This window comes from Arachis ipaensis, chromosome B7 (genome assembly GCF_059453495.1).
Source record: "Arachis ipaensis isolate K30076 ecotype BB chromosome B7, ASM5945349v1, whole genome shotgun sequence".
In the NCBI taxonomy this organism is placed as follows: domain Eukaryota; kingdom Viridiplantae; phylum Streptophyta; class Magnoliopsida; order Fabales; family Fabaceae; genus Arachis; species Arachis ipaensis.
Window position 1 is genome coordinate 90,055,990 of NC_142442.1, and position 23,938 is coordinate 90,079,927.

Here is a 23,938-nt window from a genome sequence, read left to right on the forward strand (position 1 = left end):
ACACACTCACCCTTAATCCCCAAGTCAGCGCCGTTAACCCCCCGCCCCCATCACACACCCTCACCTCAGCTCCACGCGTGCTCAGCCTCACCACCCTCTCATCAACGCAACACACATGCACAACTCCACACTCATCGATGGAAAAGAAGGAAGACGCCGCTGCCATCGCGCCGTGCCGCCGTACTCCACGTCGTTGCTGTCGCCGTTCGTGGAGGAAGAGAAGTCAAGCGTGCCAGAGAAGAGTGAGAAAGGGACACCACGATGGGCTGTTCTGCCGCAGAGGGTCACGTCACAGTTGTTGAAGCCACTAGTGTCACCGTCGCTGGAGGAGTTCCGTGCATCACCGTCGCCATCGTCTCTGGTGTGGTCGGAGCCGCCGTCGCTGGAGAGAGAGCAAGCACGAATCTAAGGAGGGAGAGAGAGAGATACGACGCAATAGAGGACGATGGAGAAGTCTTCTGTCACTGCAGCCACGTCTCTTCACCGCCGCTACCGTCGATGGAAGTCGTCGCCGTCACTGAGCCGCTGCATCGCCGGACATCATCGCTGGAGGACCAAATGGAGAAGCTAGCCAGTCTGCTTCTGCCTCTGGTTTCTGGAATCCGAGAAGACACCACCGCCACTGCTGGAACTGTTATTGTTGGTCTGGCCCTGCTCTGGCTCCACTCTGAATCGTTATCATCGCTGTTTGGCTGATGCTGAGGCCTTCTATCATCACTGGAGCTTCCCAGAATCATCGTGGTTGCCACAAAGAGAGCTAAATGGGTGTTGGAAATTGCTACTAGAACTGCCCAAAAACCACTATGGTTGCTGGTAAGGGAACAGAACGGATGTCAGAACCTGATAGAGTGCTGCTGCCATCGATCGGAGATGACAAACTGTTGCTGCTACTACTTTGAGATGATATGGCTGCTATTAGGGTTGTTGTTGATGAGTATAGCATTCCCAACTTCTATGGATTTCGACACTCTGAGGTATGGGATTTATTTTTAAAGTTAAACGTTTTTAATTTAGAATGCCTACAAAGTTATTTGGATAAGTGCAAATGGTTAACAATGGTTAAGAATTTCTTAATTGACATAAATGACTTGAAATGCATTTGAAATTAGCTAGTTGTTGTGATTATTCTAAGCTGTGATTGAATTTAGATGCTGTTGTGAATAATGATTAATTTAGTTAAATTGAAATATGCCGAGTTAATTATTGAAAAGCTGTCGTATGGAAAATTGATGAATTGAGTTTGGATTGTTGCTGTGAATGTAATTGGTTTTGTTATTATGAGAGACTAATTGATAGAAATAAGCTTGGTTTGAGGTTGTGAATTTTGGATTAAATTTGATGATGTTTTAGTGTTTCAATTGGATTATTGAATTCAGGTTATGGCTGTGAATGTCTTTGGGCTTTGTTGTGAGTGTTTGAAGTTGTAATTGATATTATTTTCTTTGATATGGATGGAATTGTTGAAAAGTTCTGACTCTATGTGATTATACTGAATTAGTTGAGTTGTGTGGCTGAAATTATGATTGGAATGATTGAGATTTTTGATTGGAACTTTGGTTGAATTTGTTGATTTTGTGAGATTGAATTATAAATTGTTTGATGAGAGATTATTGTGATTTCGGTATTTTGATGGGTCAAATTGAAACTATTGCTGTTGAGTTGGTTTATTGTAATGGGTTTAGTTAGTGATTAATTGAAGTTGGGCTTAAGGAACAATTGGAAGATTGAATCTTAAAATGTTGAACTAGTTGCTAAAAATCTGATTTTTGAGATTAAAAGATGACGTTGGAAGTGAATCAGTTATTCAACGATAATCGAAATGATATGAGAGTACAGGCTGAGTAAACTGTAATTAAAGTTGTTGTTGGGATTCAGTTTTGGGAATTTTGAATTAACTATAGAACTAGTTAAGATTTTTCAAAGTTAAAATGTAAAACATGATTTTCTGCATTACTTTTAAATGAAGCCGGAGATTTTGAAAATCTATAACTAATTCTGTGATGATCAGAATTGTGTGGAACCAAATCTGGATTAAGCTTTGGGATATAGGAAGCTGGACTGGTGAATTTGAAGCTTTTTCATTAAGTTTATGATTTATGGTAAATTTTTGAATTAGGAATGCCAAATCTGGTTTTCTGCAGGACGCTTAAGACAGCAGCAACTTTTTTCCTCTATTAAAACTTCTCCAGTTTGAATTTTGAAATGGAACCAATTTTAAATGAAACTCTGGTCCTAGTTCTTTAATTTCATAAAAATTTAAAATTTTTAGAGTTGTAGTTTTAAAGATATGAATTTTAAAAGTAAGATGTATTATGCAGTAAAAATCAGGTTTTGTTTTCTAAGTCAGTAACTTTGAGCCTTCATAATTTTTAATTCTGGAATTATATTGAGATGAAACTAATTGGAGGTAAAATTTGAGTATGGTTAGTATATATGATTTAAATTTCAGGGTTTTCCATATTTTAATCAGTGAGTTATGGGACTTGGAAGAGGTTGTGTTCAATGATTTGTAAAACAGACTACAGCAGAAAATTACCTAACTTCTAAGCTACGTAACTCCTTCATTAAAAATGGTATGACCTTGGAACCAATTGAAAAAGAACTTTGGGTAAGTTATGTTTAACCACATTAATTTTGAAGGTGGTTGGATTTAATTTGGATTTTATATGAAATTTTGAATGTTGTACGCTGCTGCTGTCTTCTGGTTTTAAGGCACTATAGAGCAGTCACAGTTTTGCTTATATTCCTGAAGCTAGAGCTAGCGAAAAACTGTGATTTTTGGTTTAATAGGAAACTTAATCTGAGACGGACGCGTGGATATAAGGTTTGCGTAATTCCGAATTCGTTTGATATTTTTAAAATAAAACTGAAATTAGACTGCCGATGTTGTTTTGGTGATTACTTGGATATGAAATTTGAGAAATATATTTTCTATACTACTATCAAAAGTTTTTGAGAATTTATTGTTGTGGCAATTGTTGAGAAAGGTTTGATGAGATATTGAGAAAGAGGGAACCCGTAAGGGTGGCTAAGTCCGAGTTTTAGGGGAGGTGCTGCCGAAATTTTATGAAAATCTGAGATTTCATTTGAAAAGTTATTTTAGAAGCTTTGAATTTGGAAAATTATATTACTTGAGTTTTATTTAGTTAAGAAAGGAATTATAATATTTTGAGTTCAATTTACCAAAGAAAAGTCTGTAAAGTTTTAATGACAGAAAAATAGACAGAGATTAGTGAACGAACTAGGGCAACCTCGTTAGTCCTTGAATTGCGACTAGGGTTAGGTATAATATGAAAAGTTAAAATGTTTCAGTATAGACTTAATGAACCTATACTTGGGACAGACTAACTATTCATACCGAAATTTATATAAGCTTTAAATACATACGTTAAGCAGAGAAATCAGAGTAGAGTAAAGAGATAAAGAGAAGAAGAGTAACATAGATATAAAGGAAAGAGTAATCAAAGAAAAGTAAAGAGATACAGAGAACAGAGTAACCAGAGCAGAGTAAAGAGATACAGAGAAAAGAAAAACCAGAATAGAGTAAAGAGATATAAAGAAAAGAGTAATATAATAAAGAGATATTTATATATATATTAGTTGCTTGATGCAACCCAGAGCTATATATATATATATTAGTTGCTTGATACAACCCAGAGCTATATTTAATATATATTAGTTGCTTAATGCAACCCAGAGCTTCTGTAGGGAAACTAAGTTACCTACAGCTATTTTTCGCTTCCCCAGAGCAGAGCAGAGTATATATATATTTTCCTGCAGTAAGCAGAGGCTGTCTTAGATGAGCAGCTATTATTATATGCGCATTTATTTAGGAACGGAAAATCGTATCCAGAAAATCGGGATTACTCATGACCGGGTAAATGTCGGGATTGCGGGCAGCCAACCGACACGTGAGCTCATGGCCTGCTTAGGACAGACATGCATCATATTGTTTGTGCATATGCATTTGATCGTGTTGCTTGTCTTGTTTCTTTGTGATTGTGTTGCTTGTCCTGGTGACTTGCTTGTGTGTTTGATTAGACATTTTTGTTGATGCTTTGAACATAGTGAAGTATTGAGGAATGGTATTTGTGAAGTGAGGTTTGGGTATATTATTTATGTTGCTGATTTACTTAGTTATTGTGATGGTTGAGGAATGCTATTTGTAGCTGAAGAATTGCTAATGCGGTTGAGACTTTATTTAAGTAATATGATTTAAAGAAAGGGTTTTAAACGGTTTCAAGTAAGTCTTAAGAAATTTTGAAAAGGTTTGATAAATAAAACTACATTGGAAACTGGAGTTAATTATTTGCATGTTAATCATTACTTTTACGGCATTCCCATTCCCTACTGAGAACGTGTGGTTTGTTCTCACCCCAAAATCTTCCACCCTTTCAGTGACACAGGTTCGAAGACTCAGTTTGAAGCTGCGGACGATTGTTGGACTATATTTATGAGTTAAGTGTATGAGTTAATTTGCTTTCATAGAGTTCCCTCGCCCTTATTGCTTAAGATTTTTGTTTTATACAGAGGGATAGGATTTGTATCTGAGTTTTATTTGAAATCTTTTGTATGACAGATATTATTATTAATAATTATGTGATTATTATTACTTGGTGATGTTTGCTATATGATTTTAATTAATAAAAACAAAATTTTTCTGGTATTTTATATAAAACTAAATCGCGATATCGAACTAAAGGCTTAATAGTAAATAGTTAATAAGGAAAACAGGTCAGCAACGCCTTACTTTTAGTACGATCATGACGTATTGGAAGTTGGGTCGTTACAATATGAATCTTTGATTAACCTAAGCTCTCACCTAACACACACACACACTCTATGTAATTCCAAAATCATGCCTAGCTACAAAAAATTTCCACTTTCGCATCACATACTCACGCATCAACTTTTATTTAATTTTATCACATATGCATTGATCTTTTATTGAACTTAACATTGGGGTAATTTTGTCCCATTATTCATTTATTTACTTAATTATTTGATATATATATATATATATATTCATCATGAAAGCAAACATAACATATCAATGCACATGAGTTTTTAATTTTTATGGTCTCATATGAGTATGCACCCAAATTTCCAATACTTTTGTCACTAAAACACAACACACTTTAATCAACCCAAGTTCCCACAGTTTCCCACACTTAATTGATACACAATTTCTAACTTAAACTAACCAAAGATTTACTTGGGGTAATTAATTGTTTTTCCGCTTAAGGCTAGTGATGTGGTAAAATATAGAATAGAAGGGGATTAAAAGGCTCAAGGTGGCTAACAAAGCTGATTGAAAGGGTAGGCTATTTAGGATAAGTGGGCTTATAACAAATGATGGCCTCAATCATATGCAAGCATGTGAATACACTAAACAATGGACATATAGAATGGAACAAAATATAGATTGCAGTCATAGAGAAGAAAACACATAAGAATAAAATATTATGGTTAAATAGTGTAACCATATAATTAAGCTCAAATTACGCAGGTTGTGTGTTCCTAGCTATAATTCATGTTCCAGAGTACAATCCTCAAACAAGTTTAACACAAATTTCAATTTAAATTAGGGAAATATTGTAAAAAGGGTCTTGAAGAGAAACTCATTACTTCAACCAAGCAAAACATACATGCAAACAGTTATTATCATGTAATCTATCCTTTCTAACAAAGGAAAAGTCAAATGTTGGTATTAAGAGAGAGAACTTACCTCCGGAAGTCAAGAACTGAACTCCCCACACTTAAAGCTTGGCATGGTCCTCCGTGCCATCAGTAAGGAGCAAGGGAGGGTTGGAAGTGTCGCCTCCAGTATCTGGTTCGCCTTGGCTGCCTGTGCTACTGGATGAAGAGGAGTCTGTGGTGTCCTTTGGTTTTAGAGGTGGGTGGGTGATAAACCCCAATTTCATGATTTTTCTTGTACTTATTTTGGGGGATTTTACCACCTTTTCCCACATTTATTCAATGAAATTGCATGGTTTTGTAATTCTCCCTTGAATGTTGTTTAAGTGTTAAAACATTCTTTTTAGGCCTTAAATTGGTGATTTTAATTCACTTTAATTCCATTCGATGCCTTGATATGTGTGTGAGTGATTTCAGGTTCATAGGGCAAGTATTGAATGGAAGGAATGGGGAAAAAAGCATGCAAAGGGGAGAATGCATGAAGAAACAAATATTGGAAATGTACCAATGGACGCGCATGCGTACAATGCGCACACGCGCAGAAGTGGTTTTGTGAAAGGACGCACACGCGCACATGCCGCATCAGCGCGAATGAAGAACTTGCCAATCGACGCGCACGCGCACATGGCGCGTATGCACCGATACTCTCACATGGCCCACTTAAAGGCAAAACGCTGGGGGCGATTTCTGAGCTGCCCAAGCCCAAATCCAACTTGTTTCTGAGTGTATTTCATGCAGAATTGAAGTCCAAGCAAAGGGGGAGCAATTAGTTTAGCCAACATGAGCCTTTAGTTAGTTTTCTAGAGAAAGAAGCTCCCTCTTCTCTCTAGAATTAGGTTAGGATTAGGTTAGATTGTCTTAGATTCATGTTTAATTTCTTGATCTCAACTTGTTTCTTTTATAATTTCCAAATTCTAAATCTTGATTCTCTTATTTGTGATGTTAATTTCTCATTTTATTCTCTTTTGTGATGATGAACTCATGTCAGATTTGATTTACATTTAATGCAAGTTGATGTTGATGTTTCTTTTTGTTGATGAATTGAGTTGTGAATTTACTTTCCTTGCAATTAGTACTTTGTAGATTTTGTTATTATTGCAATTTATGATGTTTACTTTTCTTGCAATCTACATGTTTGATGAAATGTTCTCTTTAGTTTTTGAGTAGTTTGTTGACTCTTGCTCTAAGCTAAGGAAATTGGGTAAACTTGAGTTTCTGGGTATGATAGAATTGGTGAATTGAGAACCCTTAGTGATCAATTTGACACCCATTAACGCTAACCCACTACAAAGCTAATTAGTAGGTAGGTTGGGACTTAAGGGTTGATGTGATCAAACTTATTTGATGCACTTCAAGCATAGGAGTAGATGTTAAGTACTTAAAGCTTTTGAGAAGTAAACTTAATGGGTTGGCCTCTCATTGTTATCAATATTTGGTTTGTTGACAAGGATGGTGATCTCAATTACCCAAGTCTTAGCCAAGAGTTCTTTATTCTGTTTTCTTCACTTACTTGTTTAATCTACTTTTCTTGCCCTCTTATAAATCAAAACCCCTTTACCCCTTCATAGCCAATACACATACACTTCATTATTCCTAGGGAGATGACCTGGAGTCCAAATACTCCGGTTAATTCTTATTAGGGGTTTTGTTCTTTGTGACAACCTAAATTTTTGCATGTGAGGATTCTTTGTTGGTGTAGAACTATACTTGCAACAAGAATTCATTCAATTGAGGAAATTCTATATCAACAAAAGTTCACACATTAAAATGGCGCCGTTGCCGGGGAATCAATGGTGGTATGTTATTGGCTATTGTATATATTGTGAATAGCTTGAATTTTGGTTTATTTGCTAGTTTTTGTTAGTTTAGGATTTTGTTCTCTTTGTTTCTTATTAATATTTGTTTTTATTCTCTCTTTCACTATGAATTCTCATCCCTTGGGCTATGAGTGTAGTTCAATCTATGTTGTAGGAAATGGAAGCTCCAATGAGGATATACATCAAGGATTTGGAAATCAAGGATGGGAGGAACCTCAAGCTTATGAATAACCTTCATGGCAACAACCTCCTCCGGACTCTTATGGGTATAATCCTGATCCTAATGTGTATCAATCCAATGTGTGTGATAATCCTCATTGTGGTTGTCAACCACAATCATCATATGCATATGATCCCACTCCTCAATATAGCCATACACCATACTCACAAGCCTCACACCACCATTCAACTCCAAATGACCCCAACTCATACACACCATACCAACCACCATATAAACCATATCTAGAGCCACCACCATTCCAACACCAATACTCCCGAGAACCACAAATTCCATACACACCACCTCAAGAATTTCACCAATATGAACCACCTTCCAACTACAATACCCTTCCCTCAAGCAATGAACCCTCTATTCCACCACCACCTCCCGATGAAGCCTCTATGCTAGAATTAAGAGATCTTGAATCTCATATCTTAAGGCAATAAGAGGAGGATGAAAAGAAGTTTGAGGAGTTAAGAGCCAAGACGGCTATCATGGTAGAAGCCGTTGGCAACATAATCTCATCCCGCCTAAGCCTATGCGATCAAGGCACTCCCATTGTTGAATGTGGAGAAGCATCTAAAGAGCTTAGTAAGGGAGTAGAATTGGAGCTTCAAGGTGTAGAAGAAGAGTTAAAGCAAGAAGTGCAACAAGAGGAGAAGGTAGAGATGATTGAACCAAAGGAAGTAGTGGTTGGAAACTTAGGATATGTTGAGTACATAGAGGAGTCACAAATTGAAGAGCCTTCTTCCATGGAATTTGAAGTTAATGTTGAGGAGGAGAGTGCACAACCTCCAAGACACAATGTGATTGAAGAATTGGAAGAAGTGTTCCAATCAATAGGCCCTTTTATTTATGATGATTCCGCATCAACATATGATCCTTTTGAGTTTGAGGAATCCTTTCCCACTATACTTGGAATTGATGATGAGGTAGATTTTACTCAACCTCCTATTTATGATTTGAGTGATGGGAAAAAGCTAGAGAACATTGGTGAAGAAGAACTTGAACTTGAGGAAGCTTGGCAAGAGGTAAAGCTTGAAGAACCCTACCAAGTGGTGGAAGCCTCTAGGAGAGGATGGATGGGAGTAGAGCGCGCCTTGTCAAGATCATTGGGAACTCCTCCACCTAGGTTGTCATCTAATCCTTCATTTGAGTGGGTAAAACTTCTAACTCTTAGCTTTATTATCCCACTTGAATTTGGTTTGCTTGAGACGGATGGCCAACTTAGGGCGCTTTGCAGAATTAAGCGAAAGAGGATGAAGTTTAGCGGTTGGCGTTGTAAGTCTAGGCTCATTATGGTTGAAGCTTCAAGGAGCAAAGGTTGGACTAGTGCTCAATTGGATGGGTCTAGAAGGATAGTTTGGTGCTTCCATGAGAATTTATCTCTCTTGCCACCCGGAGGAAATCACCATGATCAACTCAAGGATGGGTGTGAAAACAAATTGTGGTATCTCGGATCGCACAAGGAAGATCAACTTTGGGAGCCTATGGTTTGTGAAGAACTCCATCAAAGCTTGGAGTTATTAACCTTGAATGATGAAGCATAATGGAAGTCCAAGCATTAGTGGATGTTCAAGGATGGATTCAAGCACAAGCCACCTTGATGAGGAGCTCCCCATAAGTCCAACTTAAGGACAATAAACAAAAGTGATAGGTGGGAGACACCCCACCATGGTAACATCTTTCTCTTTTCCTCTTTGTAAATATTGGTAATTTAGGTTTAATTTCATGTTTTGTTTGATTAGTTGAGTTTAATTGGGAGTCTAGTAGGCCAAATAAGGTTTTGTGATGTTTTTGGTAGTTGTTTGGAGGTTTGGAATGCTTGGTTTGGTGCGAAAACATAGAAAAATTTTGAAAAACAGAGCACCATCCACGCGCACGCGTGCTTTACTCGTACGCGTGAATCAAGCCATTTCGACCATCCACGCGCACGCGTCATGTACGCGTATGCGTGGAATGAATTTTTCCACTTCCCATACATTCATCCGAGAGTTGTGCCTGAAGTGTGCTAACTTTGTGCCCCAGGGCACGTGCACGCGTACCTTGCACATACGCGTCGACTCTCTACTTTGCCAAGCATGCGTACGCGTCAGCCACGCGTACGCGTCGCTTCCATTTCATCAATCCACGCTTACGTGCACATGACGCACACGCGTGGATTGCCCTGTTTCAACCATCTTCTTTTCTTCTCTTCTTTCCATTTCTTTCCTTCTTCTCTTTTCTTTTCTTTTCTTTCCACCCTTCAAACATCATCCAACACTACCAAACACCATGTAACACCATTTCTTTTAGTTAGTTAGTTAGTTTAATTTTTGTTTTCCATTATAAGTGTTGGATTACTAATCTTGTTTACTGTTTACTGCTGCTTATTACTAATAGGATGTTAGTTTAACATCATTGATGTTAATTGTCATTGTTGGATTCTTTGTTGAGGTTATATTTGGTTACTTGGTTCGGAACTTTTCATGTGTAACACTTTTCAATACCAAGTACATGTTACATTGCCTTCATGCATCTTACCTCTTTGAATTGCATATTTTGGCCACCATGCATTCATCATCCATTGTTAGGAAATTGTACATTATCAATGCATTTTTTAGGATGCTTGTTCTAATTGATCAACACCTATTTCATGCATTGAGATTGTAGAGTTGTGAAATTAGATCGAAAGCTTACCTAGCGACATATTTTTGAGCTTTCTAAGCTTTGTGGACCATGCTTGCTATGTGATTGAGTTTTGACTTTTATATCATTTTTCCTAAGTTCCAGAGCATCCATGTGTTCTACCTCTATGTCACTTAGGTGTTGCAACAACTTTAATAAGTGTCATTGTTTGATGTGTAAGCTCTTTAAACCATTTTGTTCACCAAATTTACTTACACACCAATCAATGTTCATGCATTATCCAATTTCACAATTGCTTGATTTTTGCTTGAATGCTTTTATGCTTCTTCACTACTTGTTCGGTTGCGTTAACCTACAAGTCATTCAAAGTATCTCAAGCACATTAGAATGAGTGAAGTGCATGTTTTCTTTTGTGTAATTGTGACATAGCTTTTTATACTAGTGTGTGTGCGTGTTCTAAACTGCGCGCAATGTTAGAATCCACACATCTATTTTTTATCAATGTCACACCAATTCACTCACTTAATTCTAGTGACTCACCTCATTCTAATAATTCACGCTTCCTTGCTTTTGTATTTTCTCATCTTACGGTGTTTATTTTATTTTTAATGATCGATGCACCATAAGCAAAAATGGAAGCGGAAGGAAGAACACGCAGCAACCAGTTGACCTACCAGATGAAGGTGGCAACTCGGAGAGTCGCCATACCCCCTTGCTCATTTAGTGCACCGAGGACGTGCAAACTTTTAAGTGTGGAGAGGTCATCGGACCACTCGACGTTTTGGGTAACAAGTTTCTAATCCCAACACTTTTCCATTTCATTTTAGGAGTTTTAGTTGCATTTTCTTATTTTGCATATGTATATATTAAGCTTAGTCAAAATCATGATATTTTCCAAGGATTTTATCTATAGGGCACCCCAATTGATTGAAATTTTTTTTTAGAACTTGCTTGAATTATACACTTGTGGATCATGTTTTGAGCAAAGAACACAAGCATGTGAGATTTGAGCCTAATTGTGTGGTTACATCATACATGACCACTTACTTTCATTCTTGTGTGCATTATTCTCTTCCTATGATTGTAATCTTTGATTTGTTTGATTCTTTATGTCCATTACTTTATATATATATATGCATTTACATGATTGAGGCCATTGTTCAATTAGCTCACTTATCCAAATAGCTAACCTTTTATCTTTCATTGTTAACCAATCTTGAGCCTATGCGTAACCCATTTGTTCTTAATTGTAGCACATTACAAGCCTAAGTGAAAAACAATAAATGTCTTCTTTGGATCTTTGATTAGCTTGAGCTAGTGAGAGTGTTCATTACTTGATCTTGGGAAAGTTGGAAACATTGGGTAAAGATAAAAGTCTGTTTATGTTTTGTTAGAAAATTTTCAAGAATTGGGTACATGCTCATGTTTTAATCATGTGTAAACCATATGCATTAATGTTCTTGTATATATTTTAGTTTAAAAAACAATTTAATACAACAAGAAGGGAACAAATTGTCCCAAGGTTTAAAGTTTCATAAATTTAATGCATATGTGTGGTAATCAAAAGGAAATGCATGAGTATGTAGAAAAGTGAAGAATGGATAACTAGGCTTGTTTAGAATTGTTTAGGTTGTCATAGGTTAGGTGGGAAGTTTAAGTTAATCAAAGATTCGAATTTCAAGCTCACTTGACCATATGCATCCTACCTTGACCCTAGCCCCATTACAACCTATGGGAAAGTCCTCACAATATTTGTATGCATGCATAAAGTAATTGTTGATTGTTAGATGAAAAACAAATCTTGGAAAGCATGATTAGGGGAGAATTGAGTGAATCAACCCCATACACTTGAGTGCCTAGAGCGGATACACATCCGGCGAGGGTTCGATTACTCAACTACATGTTTTCACCCATGATAATCTTTTCTTGCAAGTTTGTGAAATCTTTTAATGATTTAATCCAATTGAGGTTTTCTTTGATTGCTAATACCTTAGCCCTTATGCTTGCATATGTATTCTTGGAGATTGATTTATTTTGACTAAGTCATTGCATCATATAGATAGATTGCATGTAGATATGTTTCATTTAGTTAGTTTGAATTGAATAAATGTTAATACCCTTTGCTTCTTTCTTGATTTTATCATGAGGACATGCTTAGTTTAAGTGTGGGGAGATTTGATAAACATCGATTTCGTGATTTATCTTGTGCTTATTTTGGGGGATTTTACTACCTTTTCCCAAATTTATTCAATAAAATAGCATGGTTTTGTAATTCTCCCTTGAATTTTGCTTAAGTGTAAAAACATGCTTTTTAGGCCTTAAATTAGTGATTTTAATTCACTTTAATTCCCTTCGATACCTTGATATGTGTGTGAGTGATTTCAGGTTCATAGGGCAAGTATTGAACGGAAGGAATGAGGAGAAAAGCATGCAAAGGGGAGAATGCATGAAGAAACAAAGATTGGGAATGTACCAATGGACGCGCACGCATACAATGCGCGCACGCGCAGAAGTGGTTTCGTGAAAGGACGCACACGCGCACATGCCGCATCAGCGCGGATGAAGAACTTGCCAATCGACGCGTACGCGCACATGGCGCGTACGCGCTGATACTCTCACATGGCCCACTTAAAGGCAAAATGATGGGGGCGATTTCTGAGCTTCCCAGACCCAAATCCAACTTGTTTCTGAGTGTATTTCATGCAAAATTGAAGTCCAAGCAAAGGGGGAGCAATTAGTTTAGCCAACATGAGCCTTTAGTTAGTTTTCTAGAGAGAGAAACTCCCTCCTCTCTCTAGAATTAGGTTAGGATTAGGTTAGATTATCTTAGATTCATGTTTAATTTCTTGATCTCAACTTGTTTCTTTTATAATTTCTCAATTCTACATCTTGATTCTCTTATTTTTTATGTTAATTTCTCATTTTATTCTCTTTTGTGATGATGAACTCATGTCAGATTTGATTTACATTTAATGCAAGTTGATGTTGATGTTTCTTTTTGTTGATGAATTAAGTTTTGAATTTACTTTCCTTGAAATTAATAGTTGGTAGATTTTGTTATTATTGTAATTTATGATGTTTACTTTTCTTGCATTCTACATGTTTGATGAAATGTTCTCTTTAGTTTTTGAGTAGTTTGTTGACTCTTACTCTAAGCTAAGGGAATCGGGTAAACTTGAGTTATTGGGTATGATAGAATTGGTGAATTGAGAACCCTTAGTGATTAATTTGACACCCATTAACGCTAACCCACTACAAAGCTAATTAGTAGGTAGGTTGGGACTTAAGGGTTGATGTGATCAAACCTATTTGACGTACTTCAAGCTTAGGAGTAGATGTTAAGTACTTAAAGCTTTTGAGAAGTAAACTTAATGGGTTGGCCTCTCATTGTTATCAATATTTGGTTTGTTGACAAGGATGGTGATCTCAATTACCCAAGCCTTAGCCAAGAGTTCTTTATTCTGTTTTCTTTACTTACTTGTTTAATCTACTTTTTTAGCCCTCTTATAAATCAAAACCCCTTTACCCCTTCATAGCCAATACACATACACTTTCTTGTTCCTAGGGAGACGACTCGGAGTTCAAATACTCTGGTTAATTATTATTAAGGGTTTTGTTCTTTGTGACAAACTAAATTTTTGCATGTGAGGATTCTTTGTTGGTGTAGAACTATACTTGCAACGAGAATACATTCAATTGAGGAAATTCTATATCAATAAAAGTTTACACATCAGTGCGTACCAACTATGAGGTCCTTCAAATAGTTGTATCGGCGCTTGTTACGGCGTTCTATTTGCTCCATCCGCCGATTTTGCCGGTCGAACCTCTCAAGGATCTGAAGGAACATCTGATGGATGGATAGTGCTTGTGGTGTAGATGATGTTGGAGTGAAGGAGGGAGGAGTATCCAAAGATGGACCTGCAGGCCGGCTCGCAGAGGGAACTGGCAGCTTGATGTACTTCCCGTTTGGGACATATTGGTCGGATCTAGGGATCATGACCTTTGTGTCGCCTGCCCGAGAGGACACACCTGCTGCAGAGACCAAATCAGAGGCCAAGGCGGGAAAAGGCAGATTACCCGCTATCTGTACATGTCCCATGGCTCCAGGTGCCACCAGGTTGGATGATAACTCCAAGAACACTATCCCAATCGATCTGATACATCTAGTGCTTGTGGGATGCCTCTTGATATGCATCCCATCCCTCTGGACTAGGTGGAAGGTCCAATGCTCTCTGTATGGCACTCTTGGGGACAAGGACCTGCTGCTTACGGACGAAAACAGTCTGCAGAGTAGGTGAGTAGAAGTTTGAGTAGAATTTAACTACCCATGATAAGTTGGCCTCTCGCGGCTGTCCCCTCAAAAATCCCCATTGTCTCCTCTCAATTCGAGGCTCCACAAAATCAACAAAGTGTGTTGGGACAATGAGCAGGTGCTCATTATTGTAGATCCTCTCGGCTAGGATGGGGAACATCTATTCACAATAACGGTTAGCAAACCGTGCGGAGTCTCGGGCAGGGAAGGCTTTCTCTGATTCATCAACCTTAATAATCTTCTTCACCCGCTTTGTTGGTGGCTTTACACTGGTAGATGGAAGTGCTTGTGCCAGTGTTCTCTTGGTTTCATGCCTTGCTGGTGTCTTGTCAGTGGCCTTCTCTTTTCCTTTCTTGGTACCCATGCCTAACGAAGAAGAAAAAGGAAGAGTGTGAAATATAGATAACTAAGACCGGAAGGGAGAAAATTCCAAGTGATAATGAATTCCAAAGAAAAGATGATAGCTCAAATACATGGTAGCTACAACATGTAGGTAAGACATCAATTAAGATCAGGTAGGCAATTCAGAATAATAAGATGCAAGAGGGTAAAAACATGCAAGTAACATGCATGAGAAGCATAACTCAAGCATTAAGTAATAAATGTGCCAAATAAAAGAGCATTTGTAATGATGACAATTGTGAATGATAATCCTAATTACATGTGGAATGCAAGTGTTTTGAAAAAGAGGCATTCAAGTAAAAGAGGAGTAAAACAAAATAGAGTTCAAGATGCCATAGGCTTTTTCAGAAACACTTGGTGAGCAAGTTAAAGTAGGGATGAAAATAATATAATCCAAATGTATATGAGAGCCAAATTAAAATATCAATTATCAAATCACTCCTCATAATATACACAAGCTTTAGTATAGTAAGGTAATACCCAAATAAAATTCCAATTCCAACATAAGAATGCAAGAAAAAGAAAAGAAAAAGAAACCATGGACAATGAAACTAAAAGAAAAAAATAGAGAAGAAAGAAACATAAATTGATGTGATAATGAAAGAGGAAAAGAGAAAGAAGAAAAGAAACCTGATGAAAAAGATGAAGAAGGAAAGAAGAAAGTAATAGATATGAAGAAAGAATAAGGAAGAAGAAAGAAAGAAGAAAGAAGAAATAATTAAGATTGAAAAGAATTAGGATGGAGGGGTGGATGATTTGAAATCAGGTGCTGAGGTGTTTTAATTATGCGTCGTGTAACATCCCGCATTTTTGAAAACCTAAATGTAAATAAATTGTGATTTTATCTTGTTAAGTTTAAATTTTGTAATTTTAGAAATTATTTTGTTAGAAATAATTAAATAGATTCAGAGATAATTTTATTTTGAACCAATTAATATTCTTCAGTAACTTTATTATAATGGAATATTTTGTAGAATTTTAGTAATTGAAAATTAAGAAAGAATTGTACAATTTAATTTAAGTAATTTTTATTATGAATAAGTTATGACTTATTATTAATTTGAACACTTTATTTTATAAACTGAACAATTAAGAATAATTAAATTAGTTTTATTAATATTTGGAGTTAAGTTAATTAATATTTTTGTGTAAATTCTTATAATTGGTTATTTTATATAATTAAATTTAAGAAATTCCTATTATGAATAAATGTGGTTTATTCTATTAATTCGAGCCCTTAAAGATTAATTTATTAGGAATGATTAAATTGATTTTGATAAATACTTTAATTTTAAGTCAATTAGTATTTATGCACAATTTTGATTATAACTAGTTATTTTATATAAATTGAAATTAAAGTTATGATAGAAAAATAATGAAAGGTCATATAATTTAATATAAGTAATTGATATTTTGAGTTTAACTGTATTTTATAAGTTGTGATTAGTAAGTTTATTTTATAATTTAAATTAAAAATTATTATTTGACTCATTGATATGTTGGTAAATAAAATTATATATGTCTCTAAAGTAATTTTATAGTAATATATTTAAATCTAAATTTTCTCTTTTATTTTAAATATTATGTAAAATTCGTATGTTAATCGTATATGTTTTCTTGTAATTTTAATCTATGTTTCTTATTTTTAGGTATCATTATTGTGTAACACGTATACTCCTCACCCAATTAGTCACACACATATATGGTACACTAACTCCTCCCTTATTCCTCCACGCTTCTTTTCTCCCCACCATTCATTCACGGATGAACACCCTCCACACAAATAAACTTATCAACACAGAGAAAAAAGAAATCAGAGAAAACAAGGAAAGAGAGATCGAGAGAGAGCGAGACGCATAGGGAAGAGGGGAAAGGGGAAGCATCGCCAGTGGGTAACACAGGCAGCATCGCTGCTGTTGCTGTCATATAGGAGAGTGTGGGAGTAGTGGAGCGCAAGAGGGAGAAGGATGGTGCGCTGTTGGAGCCACATCACCGCCGTTCCTCACTATCACCGCCGCGTTTCACCGCCGTCGTTAAACTTCCATCGCCGTCGCCACTGTTCAACCCGCCATCAGGGAGAGGCACTTTCATCGAACCCTAGCCATCACTATCGCCTCTGCACGCAAAGAAGGGGCTGATGTCACTGTTGCCACTGTTGCCGTCGATTTGGAGTTGCCATAGACACAGTTGTTTCTACTTCTAGTGTTCATTCTTCTGACTGTTGGAGTTGCTGTGGAATGGAGCCACTGGTGGGGAGTTTCTGCTGCCGGAACCATCGGGAAGGATTGCTGGGAATCACTGCTGCCCTGTTTTCACTCTAATTATTAGGATTAACATCCATTGGCCTGGGTTAGCCTTTTCCCTTATTTCTGCTCCAATTGCACACCCTATTCTGCCAATTTCTTATTAAACTGCTTGTTCTTATTTTAATTCAACTTTGGCCTGTGCTCCGTTTTAAATTACCAAAGCTGTTTTTGCCTTTCGATTCCGTTGAATTCGAAATCTTCATTTCACTGCAACCATGGTCATTGTTGTGGAAGCTAATGCTACTGTTGTCTCAGTTGTGCTGAGATGCAGTGCCGCTGCTTTCTTGGCTGAAACGGTTGCGTGACTAATAGGGGTCTAGCCAGCTGTCTCGCCGCAATTCTGTCTCCGGTTTCTTGTAATTGTGACATCGAGGTAGGGGGTTTAAAATGATTTTAATTTAGGAATGCCAACAAGGTTTACTGAATAACTGCAAATAGTATTAATAGTTGTGAGTAATTAATTGATTATATGAATGTTGGATTGTGATTGCGATTGTGCTTGGTGCTGTGATTGAATTGATTGTAATTATGTGTGGTAGATGATTGAATTATTGATTATTGGTTGTTGAAATGGTTGTTTGGTATATTGCTATGGCTGTGAAAGTGACTTGAGATTAGTAGAGGATTGTGGTTTTGACTGATTATGTATAAATGGTTGAGACTAAGATAATCATTTGATATATTTGATATTGGATTGAGAATTTGTGAAGAATTAGGGCCTAAAAGACTAAACTATTATTAAGAATCTGGTTTTCAAAATAGAATGGTTACTTTGAGGACGGCCTAGTAATTTGCTAGTGATCGAAATGGTATGAGATTAAAATCTGAGTAAACTTTAACAAGTGTAGTTATTAGGATTTAAATTTGAAGGTTTTGTATTAACTGAAGATTTAGTTATGATTTTTCAAAGTTAAGCCGTAAAATCTGATTTTCTGCATTACTTTTAAGTGAAAACAGTAACTTTGAAAGACTGTAACTAATTCTGTGATGATCGGAATTGCATTGAACCAAGTCCTAGTTAAACTTGGGAATAATTGGGACTGAATTGGAGAGTTTGAGATCTTTTCATTAAATATAAGATTTATGGTGAATTTTTAAGTAATGGTTGTGGAATCTGATTTTTACTGCAGAATTTTTGGAACAGCAGTAACTTGTTGGCTCTTCTGTGAATGTTCCGAATTGAATTTTAAAGGGAAACCAATTTTAAATGAAACTTTACTCCTATTGTTTTAATTTCGTAAAATTTCAGAACAGTTGAACTTGCGGTTTAAAAGATACGAATTTTTGAAATATGATGCATTATGCAGTAAAGGCCAGATTCTGTTTTCTTAAATCAATAATTTTGGAAGTTTATAACTTTTGAACCTGGTTGGATATCGAGGTGCAACTAATTGGAAGTAAAAATTAAGTATGTTTAGCATATGTGACTTAAATTTTAGGGCGATCCATGTTTTAATGAGTAAGTTATGGGACTTGGTAGAAGATAACTTCATTAAGTTTTAAAACAGAATTCTGCAGAAAATTAGTCAACTTCTAGGTTATATAACTTCTTCATTAAAAATGATATTGACCTGAAACCAATTGGAAAGGAAACCTGGATGAGTGACGTTAAACTATATTAATTTTTAAAGTTATTGAATTTAACTTGGATTTTATATTGAATTTTGAATATCACATGCTGCTGCTGTTTTCTGGTTTTACGCACTGCAGAGCAGTAATGGTTTTTTTCCTCTATTCCTAAGGCTAGAAAAACTAGAAAATTATGATCTTTAGTTTGTTAGAAAGCTTATTTCAAGATGAACTCCTGGACATAAAGTTTGCACAATTCCGAGTTTATTTGCTATACTAAAAACAGAAAAGAAGATAGAGTGCTGAGAATGTCTGAGTGAGAGTTATGAGTTCATAAAATTAAAGATGAACCTTAGCGTCATAAGGTTGATTCAATGTTGGAATTTGTTTGATTCTGAATTGATTTGATATTAGAGAGGTTGAAAAGAGTTTGGTAAATTGTTTGGTTGGGACCCGTAAGGGTGGCTAAGTCCTATTTTTAAAGGAGATTATGTTCAAATTTTTATAAAAGTATAAGGACTTAATCAAAATCAATATTTAAGGCTTATTTAATGATAATAACTTCAATGATTCTTTTAAGAAAATATTATTTGGTATACGAGATTGTTGGCAAGGGCGTGGGTCTTGTCCCGCTTGCGTACTTGCAATTATGAAAGAAAAAGGAAAGAGTAAAGTACTTATTGTATGATTATCTGTTGCTTGAGGCAACCCAAGAGATATTTGTTTATTTGTTTGTTGCTTGAAGCAACCCAAGAGATGTTTGTTTATTGCTTGAGGCAACCCAAGAGATATTGTTTGCTTATTTGTTGCTTAATGCAACCCAAGAGATAATATTTATTTATCTGTTGCTTAAAGCAACCCAAGAGCTTCTGTAGGGAAACTAGGATACCTACAGCAATTTTTCGTTCCCAAGAGTATATTTCCTGTGAGTAGAAAGTAAAGGCTGTCTCAATAGAGCTGCTAATAATTATTTGCGCATTTATTTGAACGGAAAATTGTATTCGGGAAATCGTGAACTCGTGACCAGATAAATGTCGGGAATGTAGGTGCTAACCGACACATGAGCTCATGGCCTGCACTAGGGATAGACATTCATCATATGCATCTATGTGACATTGTTTGGGTGTGTATATTGTAATTGGTTTGCTTAAGTGAATAATTCTGTTTAATTGCTAATTGCTATACTTGATGTAATTGCTCTTGATTGTGTTTGAACCTCATTACCTGTGTTTGTAACTGATTGTTTGGATTGTGGTGATTGGATGTTGATTGAGTTGTTTGGGCCTGAGGCCGTGACTGGTATGTTTGAGGTCAAGTTCTGTATAAAGTATCTGACTGGTTCAGCATAGACTTAATGAACCTATGCTTGGAGCAGGATGATCATTTATATCGCGTAGGTAACTTCTTTTATGTTATGGTCTAGTAAAGTATGAAAAATCAAACTGGTTCAGCATAGACTTAATGAACCTATGCTTGGAACGGGTTGGTCATTCATACAGTCTAGGAAACTTTTAAGAGTTTTATAAAAAAAATATGGTTCTAGGATTTTGAATAATTAACTAATGCTTTTAAAGGAGGTTAATTTTCTTTTAGATGTTTCCGAATGAAATTAACTATTTGTGCTTTATTCTTTACTTTCACGGCATTCTCGACCTCTACTGAGAACATATGGTTTAGTTCTCACCCCCAAATTTTCCATCCTTTCAGTGACACAGGTTTGAAGATGCAATATGAAGCTGCAAGCGATTAATAGGCTTTCTTTATGACTTTAATTACTTTCATAGAGTCCCCTCGCTCTTGTCCTTTGAGGTTTTATTTTAACAGAGGGGTAGGTGTTGTATTTGGGTTTATATGACTTCTTATGTATAAGAATTACTATTAATAATACTTATATGATTTTTATTATTATTTGCAATGTTTATCCTTGATACATGTCTTTAATGAATAAACACAAAATTTTCTGGCATTTTCTTAAAACTGAAACGCGAAATCTATACAAAGGCTCAGTAATTAAGTAGTTAATATTAGAAAAGGTCACGTAACGTTCTTTCTAGTAGAAAAACCCTGACTTAAGCAACGTATTTTGCTGGAAGGGATGTTACACGTCGCATGCGACGCGTACGCGTAGGGCACGCGTATGCGTAGGGCACGCGTACGCGTGGGTTCGTGATTTCCAAGCGACGCATAAGCATCAGGGACGCGTACGCGTGACATGGGTTGTGCAATTGGCGCGAAGAAAGCTCCGTGCACGCACAACTCTCTGTTTGATCGGGGTGTGGGGTAAAAATGGCATACGACGCGTGCGTGTCAGGCATGCGCACGCGTGGATGGCCCTTATTGGAAAACCACGCGCACGCGTCAGGGACGCGTACGCATGATGGGACTTGTGCTGATATCAGTACCAGCCCCACACCCTCATAACTCTCTGGCCCTACACCCGTGTACGCCGATTTGCAGGGTCACGTGTACACGTGAGGGACGCGTACGCATGGACTTGCTTGTGCGCCAGGCACGCCACTAGCACCACTCCTGCCCAACTCTCTGTTCAATTTTTATTTTTCAGCCACAAATATGATACGTACGCGTCAGCGATGCTTGTGCGTCGTGTGCCTTTTTTTATGCAGATGAATATGCAGAAATTATGAATGACTACTGCAAAAATTAAAATAAAATAGACTCGGAATGAGAAGAAACGATCATACCATGGTGGGTTGTCTCCCACCTAGTATTTTGCTTTTACGTCCTTAAGTTGGACGGTCCATAAGCTTAATCTGCTTCTGTTAGTGGGTCCTCCAAGAGGAAGACCTCTAGCTCTTTAGTTTCCTTCATCTTCTCACCATAAATCAGCTTTAAGCGATGTCCATTGACCTTGATGAATTTGGAACTTGAAGGATGACTCAGGTGGAAGACTCCGTATGGCTCTACCTTTTCTATCCTGTAGTGGCCTTCCCACCTTGATCTCAGCTTGCCTGGCATGAGCCTCAGCCTTGAATTATAAAGGAGGACTAGCTCCCCAGGTTTGAACTCTCTTCTCTTGATATGCTTGTCATGCACAGCCTTCACCTTCTCTTTGTATAGTCTGGAGTTGTCATATGCTTCGAGTCGAAGGGTCTCCAGTTCTGCCAGTTGCAGCTTCTTTTCAGTGCTAGCCTTCTCAAATCCCATGTTGCATTCTCTTACAGCCCAGAAAGCCTTGTGTTCCACCTCCACTGGGAGGTGACAAGCCTTTCCGTACACTAAGTGGAACGGCTCATTCCTATGGGTGTCTTGTATGCCGTCTGATAAGCCCATAGCACATCAACAAGCCGTGTGCTCCAGTCCTTCCTATGAGGCTTGATTGTCTTCTCTAAAATGCGCTTTATCTCTATGTTAGACACCTCTGCTTGCCCATTGGTCTGAGGATGGTAAGCTGTTGCTACGTTCTGGACAATGCCAAGTTTCTTAAGTAGTCCTGTTAATCTCTTGTTACAAAAGTGAGTACCTTGATCACTCACGATTGCTTGTGGTGATCCAAAGCGACAGATAATATGATTTCTAACAAAGGAGATAACAACGTTAGCGTCATCAGTACGGGTAGGAATTGCTTCCACCCATTTAGAAACATAATCTACAGCTAACAGTATATATAAAAAACCACTAGAGTTTGGGAACGGGCCCATGAAGTCAATTCCCCAAACATAAAAAATTTCACAGAACAGCATAAGCTGTTGGGGCATCTCATCCCTCTTGGATATATTACCAAATCTTTGGCATGGGGAACAAGATTTACAGAAGGCAATAGTATCTTTAAAAAGAGTGGGCCAACAAAATCCGCAGTCTAAAATTTTTCTAGCTGTCCTTTGAGGGCCAAAATGTCCACCACTCTCAGAGGAGTGGCAGGCCTCTAAAATTGACTGGAATTCTAATTGAGGCACTGGTGCACGAATTGTAAATCACACTTTTTACCACTCGTACCACTAACCAGCAAGTGCACTGGGTCATCCAAGTAATACCTTACGTGAGTAAGGGTCGATCCCACGGAGATTGTTGGCTTGCAGCAATCTATGATTATCTTGTAACTCTTAGTCAGGAAAACAATAAAATAATTCACTTATAAAATTTGATTGCAAGGAATAAAAGGGCAGAACACAAATTATACTTATATGCAATGATGGAGAATATGTTTGAGTTTTGGAGATGCTTTGTCTTCTGAAATTCTGCTTTCCTCTATTTTCTGATTCACGCACGCACATCCTCCTATGGCAAGCCGTGTGTTGGTGGATCACCATTGTCAATGGCTACCATCCATCCTTCCAGTGAAAAGGGTCCAGATGCACTGTCACCGTACGGCTAATCATCTGCAGGTTCTCAATCATACCGGAATAGGATTTACTATCCTTTTGCGTCTGTCACTACGCCCAGCACTCGCGAGTTTGAAGCTCGTCACAGTCATTCAATCCCTGAATCCTACTCGGAATACCACAGACAAGGTTTAGACTTTCCGGATTCTCTTGAATGCTGCCATCAATCTAGCTTATACCACGAAGATTCTAATTAAGAGATCTAAGAGATATTCATTCATTCTATGGTGGAACGTAAGTGGTTGTCAGGCACGCGTTCGTGGAGGAATGATGATGATTGTCACGTTGATCACATTCATATTGAAGTGCGAATGGATATCTTAGATAGGAACACGCATGTTTGAATGGAAAACAGAAATACTTGCTTTAATTCATCGAGACACAGCAGAGCTCCTCACCCCCAACAATGGAGTTTAGAGACTCATGCCGTCAAAAGGTACAAAATTCAGATCTAAAAATGTCATGAGATGAGAAATAAACCTCTAAAAGTTGTTTAAATACTAAACTAGTAACCTAGGTTTACAGAAAATGAACAAACTATGATAGATGGTGCAGAAATTCACTTCTGGGGCCCACTTGGTGTGTGCTGGGGCTGAGACTTAAGCTAATCACGTGCATAGGGCTGTTTTGGGCGTTCAACGCCAGCT

General features: G+C 37.2%; 1 long non-coding RNA gene and 1 pseudogene across 1 annotated transcript; both read left to right on the forward strand.

Moving 5' to 3' along the window:
* The first annotated feature begins 261 nt into the window (after positions 1–261).
* Positions 262–671, forward strand: LOC148553319 (uncharacterized; annotated as a pseudogene).
* Positions 672–950: 279 nt separating this feature from the next.
* LOC148553320 (uncharacterized) lies at positions 951–19,598 on the forward strand. Its single transcript, XR_015892242.1, has 2 exons — positions 951–2,407; positions 18,781–19,598. It is a non-coding gene; the product is annotated as an uncharacterized LOC148553320 (long non-coding RNA).
* Positions 19,599–23,938: the final 4,340 nt, after the last annotated feature.